General features: G+C 53.3%; 2 long non-coding RNA genes across 2 annotated transcripts; one reads left to right on the forward strand and one right to left on the reverse strand.

Annotated features, from left to right (window-relative positions):
• Positions 1-612: 612 nt before the first annotated feature.
• Positions 613-3079, reverse strand: LOC149851876 (uncharacterized). Its single transcript, XR_016439509.1, has 3 exons — positions 2433-3079; positions 2167-2234; positions 613-664 (listed from the first exon to the last, which is right to left on the reverse strand). It is a non-coding gene; the product is annotated as an uncharacterized LOC149851876 (long non-coding RNA).
• A 303-nt stretch (positions 3080-3382) lies between these two features.
• Positions 3383-10329, forward strand: LOC149851877 (uncharacterized). Its single transcript, XR_016439510.1, has 2 exons — positions 3383-4102; positions 10002-10329. It is a non-coding gene; the product is annotated as an uncharacterized LOC149851877 (long non-coding RNA).
• The last annotated feature ends 223 nt before the right edge of the window (positions 10330-10552 follow it).

The raw sequence follows: 10552 nt of genomic DNA on the forward strand, positions 1-10552 counted from the left end.
GCCCAGATTACACCTTGCAGTCTTCAGGCCACCAGTGCCCAAAGACATCACTTCCCCGAGGAGAAGAGGGGGACGTTCATCCTTCCCACTTCAGGGACACTCCCAGCGCTTGCCGTGCTGTGGTGCCCTGCAGGGATGTGCCCATTGCATTGTCCCAGAGACCCTTCCCTCTACGGGGAGCCAGGTGGAGCCACCTACCTGCTCAGCGTGCTCCTCATGTCCTAAAGGGGGAGAAAAAGATGCAAGAGTGAGCTCAGTGCCGCGCTCCACACCCAGGGACTTTGTCCTCAGACTCCGAGTGCCACACGCAGTGGGATATGGGGAAAATTGGGCCCCTTTACATGCCTCCATCTAGTGACCCCGCAAGAGGTGTAAGAGGGCAGCCATGCACCCTGGGGAGTGGACACGCGCAGGGCAGCAGCAGCTAGAGCTCATACTCTGCATTGCCCATCATTGCCACCGCGTGCCTGTCTGGGGCTGTCGCCCTGCTTGCTCCTCCTCAGTTCTGCACCTGGTCCCGGCAGACTCAAGACTGAGCCCTTTCCCTCCCCTGCCTCACTGGCACTGCTCGGCCAGCACAAGCTCCTCTTGTTCCTCCAGGAAGCTCGGCCAGCAGTTGTTCGAAAGCAGCCACGATCTTCTGCCTCTCGCCTGCTGCCTTTTGCTGCCACGAAGAGAGAGAAACCGCGTCAGGGAGGGCAGCCGCTTTGGGGAGAGTCAGGGATGGTTCGTTAGCCCCCGTGGTCCTGGCTGTCTGCACGGCTGGGACCCCCGACCTCCCACCGCCTGGAGCAGAGCTGGGGGTAGCTCAGGTCTGGGGCCCGGCCTGGGATCTCTTCACTCTGTTCACTTTGCAAAAGAGTTTTCTGCAGCCTTGAGGGCTCGGACCTGGCATAGGGGACAATTTGATGGCTCTCAGCAAGGAAAGCATCTGACTCATCACTTGGGATCATGGTTTCCCTGTATAAAACTCCCAAATTCTCTGATATAAAACCCAAAATGCATGTTTTTCCAAAATTAAAGTGAAACACTGGTACAAATATAGATATCAGTTGAACACAATGGTTTCCTGATATGTTCACAATTTTAAAGCAATTTGGAAACTACTTGTGCTTTCATCATTATCATGTAATAATTTCTAAATACCTATCTACTTTGGTATTTGATTTTGGTTTTCTTTATCACAGAAAATCAGAGGTCCTGCTGCCTCCTTCGCTCACCAGGACCTGGGTGCAGCTGTAGCCGTGTTCCCTGCTGCTGATCAGCCCTCGTAGCCTGGCGCCCCGCACTGCCAAGGCACGGACCCCCAGCCCTGCCGGTGTCCCTCACTCCCCCCCGCAGCCTCCCCTCCCTGGCAGTGCTCCCCGCTCCCACCCTCTGCCCCAGGCCTCAGCCCACTAGTGTGTGGGGCAGGGGGGTTTGTGGGGCAGGGGCAGCCTGGTCATAGGTGATGCCATAACCATCAGGGGGAAATGGGGGGGCACACCACTCCCTAAATTTCTGCACCCACAGGAGGGCACAGGGCTGCAGCCTGACTGGACCTTACCAGGCAATGCTACCGCTGCGGCCCAGCAGGCAGGACAGAGCACGGGGGGGGCAGAGCGGGGAGTGAGATGCGGTGTCCCCATGCCGCCAGCGGTGCAAGGAGTAAGAGAGCGGGCACAGGGTTGGAGGGCCAGGACATAGAGACTGCCCGAGGGTGCTGGTGTGTGGGGCTGGGGAAAGGAGTCTGGGCCCTGGGGCTGCAGCGGGGCAGGGGGCCTTACGCAGCGCTTGGTGCTGCTGGCGAGCCCAGCCCGGAGGGGACTGCCCCAGATGCACCTAGTCCTCGGGTGGGGGAAAGGGACAGGGGGCCGTTCGGGGGGTGGGGAGCTGCGTGGTCCCACACGTGGCCCTGCGCTGCTGGCTGGGGCTTGGGCACAGCAGGGAAGCGCGGCTCTGGTGGGGCCATGCTGCGGGCAGCTGGAGGACGGTGGGGGCTCCAGGTGGTCTCGGTCCCTCCCACGGTGTCTGGGCAGCTCCTGCCCGTGCAGGCAGTGGCAAAGGGAGTGCAGCCTGGGTGGAGGATGAAGAGAGGAGGAGGGGATGCCAGTGGCACCCTGAGCTCCCAGACCGGCTATGGCCCCTGCGAGGCAGCATCTTCCCGCTGCGTGCGGCCACCCCTACCCCCGAGAGCACCAGCAGCCTGGCCACAGCTCCCTGCTGTGCCCCGAAGCTCAGGGAGAGCTCTGATTCTGCAAGATAAAGAAGCCAAAATCAGAGGAAACCGGGATTGCTGCTGCTGAGGGGGCGTGCAAGGCCTGGCTGTGGTGCACTGGCCACAACACCCTGCAACGCATGGTCACAAATGCCACGGTCACTGTCCCACCAACCGTGCAGAGCAGGGGACGTCCCTTCCTTCCCCCCACGCCAGCCCGGCCCAGCAGCCCCACCTGGTACTCCTGGTGTTTCTGACTTTCACTCCCTCGCAGGGCTTCCAGCCTCGTCCTCTCTCCCCTGAGCAGCTGCAGCTGAGTCTCAAGTTGCTCCTGAGGGAAGGGAAACTCCTCGGGTCAGTTTTCCTCGGAGGGGAGAAGCTGGAGTCTCTCCCCCGCACCATAACCGCAAGGGCTGCTTGTGGGTGCGCTGTGAGCGCGACCCCGGGGACGTCCGTGCGCTCCGGCTGCACCAGCAGCTCCAGCACAGCGCAGCCCTTGCCTGGACGCAGCACCCAACGGTGCGCGCTTAGCACAGCCGGAGCAGCCAGCAGCCAGTGTGCAGCGGGATTGTGGAGCCAGCTCCTGCCCCGGGGGAAGAGCAGGTAGAAACATGGAGCCGGTCCGAGGGATGTGCCACGAGGCAGCGCTGCAACCAGCGGGGAAGTGCAGCCTGTCAGCGACACGCACTGACCAGAGAATAACACGGCCTTGAATCCGCCGCGGTCGCCAGGCCAGAGTGCCAGCCAGCCGTGGGCAGCCGGGCAGGACAAGACAGGTCTGGTCTGCAGGCACCGAAATGAAGAAACTCAGAAGATCAGCAAGGAGGGAGTTTACCCCATGGCAGGTAAAGTCACAGCTCCTGAAAAGGCGCCGGCCCCACAAAACACTATGGGAAAATCGGGGAATTTAATCCAGACACTGAGGATTGGCAGCAATATATTGAGAGACTGGGCCATTATTTTCAAGCTAATGTCAGGACTTGGGGCACATCTGGGAATGTTGAATTATTATCATCGGAAATGTCCTTCCAGACCTTTCAGCTCCGACAACTTCTACATCATCTTCTAAGGAAAGGCTCCTCCTGATGGAAACATGGCACGTACCCATGTAATAGATTGTCTTACAGAGTTTCATCAGCCCCTGGCATATTCCAGAGGGTCATGGGGGAGGCAGTACAAGAAAAAGCCTTCGGAGAATCTAAGAAGCTACTTAAAGCATTGGAGCTTTTGGTTCATTTTGATCCCAGCAAAGAATTAATCCTGTCCTGCGATGCTTCATCCTATGGAGTAGGGGCTGTGCTGCCCCCTAAACTGAACAGTCTGGAAGAACGGCCTATTGGATATGCCTCAAGGACACTGAACAGCGCCGAATGGGGTTATTGTCAGTTGGAAAAGGGAAGTTTAGCTATTATATTGGGCCTAAAGAAGTGTTACCGGTATCTGGATGGGAAGGCTTTCACCATCATAACAGACCACAAACCTTTGGTAGGACTATTTAAGGAAAATAGAGCAGTACCCACTGCGGCAGCGACAGGACTACGGTGGTGGGCTTTGCCCCTAGCCACGTAAGAGTACGAGAGTCTTTACAAGGCGGGCCATCAGCGTGCAAGAGAGTTTTTTGGCAGAGGATGATCCTCTTTACACAAAAAATTTTCGTACCCCGCAACCGACTTGGGGTCCAGGCAGGATGCAAGAAGAACTGCTGCATCTCTTTGCAGGCTCTCGCTGCACCCTATGGCTCTGGACCCCTGAGTGGAAGGAGCTGCTGGTCAGATACAACCTGTTTTACCCCTTCCTGTCCCATTTCTGGTACAGAGGTAATGAGCAGCAAAGGGGACTGAGACCGACTCAGCCTCGCAGGCAGCTGGACCTGACTGCGACAGCATCCCCGGCATCCGAACTCAGGTAGGTATGGGGATGCGCCGCTGTACTGGCCCAGCCTCGGGGGAAATGCTGAGAGAGAGCTGAGACCAGGATGCAGGAGGCCGGGAAGCAGGAGCGCCTGTCCTTAAGAAAGACGACAGAGACTCTCCGAGTCAGACTTGATGGCAGGCGGGTGCTGCGGTTCAGGTGCTCAGTGGGGTTGTCAGGTCCGGGCCCCCTTCCCCTTCCTCTGGCATGCAAGTTCACAGACCAGATCCCAAAACAGGGCCTTTTGGTTTCCTGAGGTCCTGCTGAGAAATGCAGCTGGACTTCTCTGTGCCTCAGTTTCCCTGTGTGCAAACAGGGCCGAATCTCTTTGCGTGCCTCGTGCCTGTGCAGTACGAGATCTTTGAGCAATAGGTGTCTGTGCAGCCACCAAGACAAGAGGACCCTGACCCAGCGGGGCCTGTGCAGCACCCAGCACAGACGGGGTCTTGTCTTAGACAGCGTCGATCCGCTGCCGGGGGTAATTAGGTCCCGTCTCAGCCAGGCCATTGAGGTGTGACTGTCAATGCCAACAACAATTCTCCTGTTTCTCGGTGAGGGGGATCTCTGTGTGGTGTTAGTAGATTTGGGGAGGACAAGGGGCACTGAGATATTGATGGGGGGGTAGGTGATGGGAGGGAGACTTGGGGCAGACACAGGGGCTGTGTGGTGGGATGGTTGCATCCCTGACTCCGGTCACTGTGTCCACCCACCTCCACTGCAAGAGGACTGAGTGGATCTGAAGGAGCCATGTCCCCAAGGGGACCCCATGCCACCCTGCTGCTGCTGCTCCTCCTGCTGACCCTGACCGCATCTTGGCTGGCTGTAGACGAGCAGGAAGCCCCCTACCCAAAGCTGCAGAGGCAGCACGTGGACGAGTGTCCACAGCCTTCAGACCCCGGCCCCTACCGCAGTAAAATGATGAAGGACAGGAACATCACCCCTGGCCAGCGTAAGGAAATCAGCACCTTTAGCCATGCCGATATAGCAAAGATAAATGCCATCCATGGAACAGAAGGAAACAATGCATATGGAAATCATTGTTATAGCTCCTACAACTTCGGCATCACTGAGTGCATGTTCATGTATGACTCCCCACCAAGTGATTGTGAATACACTGGATGTGTCAGGAGAGGGCAGACTTGCATTGTTTGTACTAGAAATAAGCCAGCACGCTATGCCGCACCACAAAATTGCACCATGGCTGGAGCACCGCAGCCCCACCGCCGTTCAAAATCCACTTAATCGTTATAGAGGATAGGTGTGGAGAGGAGCCTTCTTGCTGCTTTGTGCATTTCCTTTCCATTTTCATGTCCTTGTGAGGAGGTATTTAGCAGAATTCACACATTTCTTGGACTCTGACAAGTACTTTTGAAGTGGCCTCAAACTTGTAACCTGGGGCTGTCTACCGTGCACGTTAGCACCCCCCAGCACCCCAGCCCCCTGCTTTGTGCAATGAACAGCTGGAAGTGCAAACTGTCTGGGACTGTGTGTGTGTTGCTGTAACTAGTGATGGGCCCTCTCTGCTCTGGGCAGCAATAATTTAGGTGTACCTGGTGCGGATTTGCAGCAGGGCTCAGGATCCCTGCAAAGGCGGAGCGGGAAAGTTTGCAGAAAGTGGTTGCTTGGAAGAGCACGTGCATGTTTGGGACTGGGAGCTGAGACAGAAGAGGGGAGGGAAGAAAGGGTGCAAGGGAGACTTGGCCAAGGGGGAGGGCAGGCTGTGGGTGGGTGTGGGTGTGGGGAGAGGGAGGTGAGGAGCAGCCTGGGGCTGGGGAGGGGGTGATAAACCCAGGGGTGTTTCAGGTCTCAGCACGAGGGGCCGTGTCTGGGAACTGGGGAAAGGGGCTGCTGGGGAAAGGGGGCAGCGTGTGTGGCAGAAAACCACCTTGGTTTCTCCCCAAATTCTCTGCCCTGTGACAATGAGATTAAAATAGGCCCAGCACAGAGGATTCACACCTCAGCCTGTCTCTTTAGGTAACTTGAGCTGGCTGCAGTCCTGAGGGAGGGGGAAACCTGCTCCCTCTGCCTACGGGACTGGCATCCGCCACCTGGGTGAGGGGCATCTACCTGGTGGGCTGGGATCTGCCTGGTAACAGGTGATGCATTTCAAATTGGTTGGCGACAGCCAACTGGGGCTGACCTCCACTGCACCAGGTGAATGAGGTCACAGGGGCTATATAAGTTAGGACTGCCCAGGAGGAGGGGGCAGCAGCCATGTGGGGGACTCAGAGGAGCTTTACCAGCTGAAACTGGCTCTCTCCCCCAAAACTCATGAGTTAGATACGGCCTGACTCCAAAGGGAAACTTCGCCGGGCTTTGGAAGATGCTTGTGAGTAAGCTACCGAGATCTGATTAGATATCTAGCTGACAGTAACTCAGATGCGTGATCAAAAGGCGACCTCAGCCACACTGTTTGCTCTTTAGGATTTCTAGGATATTGCTCAATCTTGTACCCTATTTTTGCCCTATGCCTGTAATCAATAAATTCCTCCTTTGTGACCGGTGTGGGAGACTTATTGAGGGGTGGGTCTAAATTATGCCTAAGAGACCCCTTAGGTCTGTGGACTAAGGGAGACTGTTTTGTAAATAATGACCTGTGTCAGTAGTAGGACTGTGTGCCCTGCAGTGCGTGGGAAACCACAAGGCAGCCCGCCACGGAGAGGTGGCCCCAGCCGTAGGGGCTGGGAGGTTGACCGAGGCTGTTACCAGATTTGCCCGCTACTTTGGGGTGTGCGCATTTCTTAGGGCGAGGGCCTTGGTAATTCCACCAATGTGCTGCTTGTGTCACTGGTGTTTCTATACGGAGCTGTATCTCTCCCCCTGCCAGCCCCCACCCCCAGTGGAGCGATCTTGCAGGACTCAGTTCAGTGGGGCTGGGTTCCTCCAGTCCCCAAATCAGTCATACACACAAACACACACAGATTACCGTGACACGCCTGACCTGGCCGGCTTGATCAGCATGGACAGGCTGACACCCTCATAGGCCAAGAATCAGTTCATCAGAGCAACAATAACCACAGTCAGACACAAGCACACACTTAAACAGAAGACCTCTGAATCGGGCTGGGTGTCCAGATGACACCCTCATGGGCCAGCATTCAGTTCATTAGGGCACGTCTGAGCCAAACTGGGTCAATCAGCCTGTACAAGCTGATCCCCTTATGTGTTTCAAACTCAGCACGTCCCAATCTTTTAGCCTCTTGATGAGCAGACCCCACAGTATTTTTGGGCTACACAGGGATTAGGTAAAAGGAGCATTGCGGCAGAGCAAGTGGGGAAAGAGAAATAAAGAAGGCAAAATATACCCAATTACCACCATTTTGACTATCAATGTAATTTATTGCTAAGTAGATAAAATATAGAATGACACTAGTAGTAATAGACATGCAAGGGAAAAACAAACACAGTCACAGTATACCCTGGTTTCACTAGGGGAAACTTAGCTCAAGCTTAACTAATACAGTTCAAGTTCAGAAATCTCTGCTTAGAGAGGTAGAAGAGAAAAGAGAGCGAGCGAGTGGGGATCTCCCCAGTCCAAGGCACTCGGGTTGCAAAGCCGACAGGTCGAAGTTCTCAGCACGATCCTTGAAGGGAGACGATCGGCCTCCTGCCGCCTCTCCAGAAGAAAGCGGGCGGTGTCAGCACACACTGCTGCTGCTTTTACAGATTTTTATACCCCCAGTTCAGCTTCTTTCAAGCATTCTCAATAGTGTAAATCAAATTGTCCTTTCTATTGACCAGGGGTTATCTGGGTGGAACATCTCAGGAACTTGATTGATACTCAGGAAACACCTACTTGGGAGCCAGCTTGACATTCCTATGGATAGCAGATATACTTGACGGGATATCTCCTGGTGTCTGCAGAAACAATAGCTTGCATCATCAGGGTTTTGGATTTTTACTTGCTGTGAAGAAGCCTCAGCTTAGCATGACTTTTCCGGATCTTACTATAGTCTTTTAACTGACTTAAGGCAATTATTGGAGTGTTCATGACCTGTGGTGGAGAGGACTTCCACCAGTCGTCTCGGGAAAAGTATGACAACACTTGTGGTCAGGGCTCCAACGGGCTGGACGCTGGGATGAACACTGTACCGGTATTCAAATGCTGCCCGTACCCCCTCGGACTCGGTCTATTGCCTCAGCGCTCCCTAACCCGGCAACCGAGTTGTAGCCAATTAAGTTTCCATAGTGGGACCGGGGAATGTATGGCCCGAGGTGTCTAGTAAACTTGCTCTTGCTTAGAGGTGGTGGTGGGGGGAGGAGGAGGAAAAGTCCTTTGTAAATCCAGATTAGAACTGGTCTGATAAATGCTGAGCTGGGTGTGGGGGTTGATCAGCATTTGGAGCACAGCTTCCCCATCGTGCAGTGCTCCCCTGCTTCGCTGACCCCAGAATTCACCGCAGTCTCTGCTTCAGGCTTTCTGTTCTCCATCTCTCACGTAAATGAATGGTCATCTGGTCCCATCTCAGATGCAAATGAGACCTAGGGCAGTTGTCTCACTGTTGTCACCCTTATCTGGAGGGTTTTAGGTGTGTCTCTCATTGCATCTGAATCAGTTTCTGTGTAGGTGGGGGGGGGGGATGATTCTTTGTGAGTCAGACGGGCTGTGTCCTGTGTCGGGGGTCCCCAAGAACATGGAGCTGACAGGTAACAATGTGACAAGGTGTTTGATTTCTATCCATTTTAAGAGCTCTTTCCAGAAGTGGGAAATGAATTGAGGGGTACAGTCCCAGCCTTCCCTCCATCCGCCCAAGTAGTTATTTGGTCAAAGTTCAAGTTCTTTTGACATTATTTGTTCCTCATAAAGCCATGCTGGTCATGTCTCAGCATCGGGAAGAGGAAAGGCTGATCATCACAGATAGGTTTCCTTAGGATGCCCTCCAGTAACATGCCAGGTATTGAGGGAAGGCTAGCCAGTGTGTTGTTCCCGTGTTGCACTTAGAAGCCAAATTGCTAACCTAGTGCTTTCTGAATTGACACAACATGTGGTTGATGAAGAGCAGAAAGGCTTGCTTTAATAACTACCAACAAATGACAGAAAAGACTCTTCTGCAACATAAAATAAGCTTTTAGTCCTTAGTATTATCTTAGCTGCTCAGAGATCTTTACCCAATGCAGGCAGGAAGCCTTTCCTGTACAGCCTCAAAGCCTGGGCCCTTCCCTTGCTGGCTGGGTGGCAGGATAGCTTCTGGTCTGTACTGTACACACCTTGCTGGCAGTTCTGTATACGTCTTACACTGTTTAATTGTATTTCTTCCAAGCATTTTTCATTGAAGATTGGCCAATTCAAGTCAGAACAAACAGGGAGGAAAAGGTCCATTATCCTATCACAACTGTTAATTGCCTGGCTCCTGTCTTGGCTTTGTCCAGGTGTGAAGAGTGCTGTTCTGCTGCAGCCCCCGCAGTTATAGGTCAATCATAGATGATGAGTTTGAGTGGTCCAGCAGAATCCTTAGAGGTGTCACCAAACCTGTTTTGGGGTATTTGTGTAGCACTGGGCCAAATTTGCAGTAGCGTGTATGGGTGATCTGTTTACCAAACTCCAGACATACACTGACTGCTCCACACATGTATAGCACCTTACACATTAGATGTTTATTGGGAGAAAGGTGAGCTGAGTGTGTTTGTCACCTACAGGGCATCTGTCCAGTATTTTTTACAAGTTTCTCTTGAAATGCATATTTAGTCTTTTGTCTTCTTTAGCTGCTAGGTTATTTGAAACCTCTTAGGAGAAGTATGTAAGCATGTGTGGGGGTTTTGTTTGTGGTAAGCTTTGTTTCCTCAAGTGCGTATGCCATTTCCTGTAAGCTTTAAGTTTCAATTTATAGAAATGAAAGTAATGCTAACTTGAAAGGCTTAGTGACCTAATAAGGACAAATCTAAAAACTCCAAGCCCAATTAGATTAACAACAGTAAAAAGACAAGCAGACAACCACCGCAGATCAGAGAAGCTGCACAGGACACAGGACGCAACCCCGGCACACGGACAGACGACCTGCCCACCTCCCGCGAGGCAGCCTGCAACTGCTGATTCCTTCTCTCCGGCCCGAGCACGGCTCACGATCCTCGGGGACACCTGACCCGTGAGGGGTTATCTGGTAGCCCACCATAGACTTGGACTTTGCGTGCACGCTTGGCTTGCGCTCGGACCGATAAATGCCACTTGTGTTTAATGGCTTAAATGTTTGTTGGTAGGATATAAGTTTTTATTTTGCTTTTAACTTTGTGGGAATCTTTTTTATCTTGGTGCCAAACAATAAATACACTAGGTTCACCCCCTTTCCACCAGTTTCCGAATCTAATCGCTGCGTCAGCTAGTCTGTCGCTGACAGAAAACATACAAAAAACTAGAACTCTTGGTTCCAAAATGATACCTTTTATTTATTTATTAGGATAATTGAAATGCATGTGTATTTTCCTTGCCTTTAGTGGCTCATCCTTTTC

This window comes from Crocodylus siamensis, unplaced genomic scaffold (assembly GCF_052110815.1).
Source record: "Crocodylus siamensis isolate JL-2025a unplaced genomic scaffold, ASM5211081v1 HiC_scaffold_87, whole genome shotgun sequence".
Lineage (NCBI taxonomy): Eukaryota > Metazoa > Chordata > Crocodylia > Crocodylidae > Crocodylus > Crocodylus siamensis.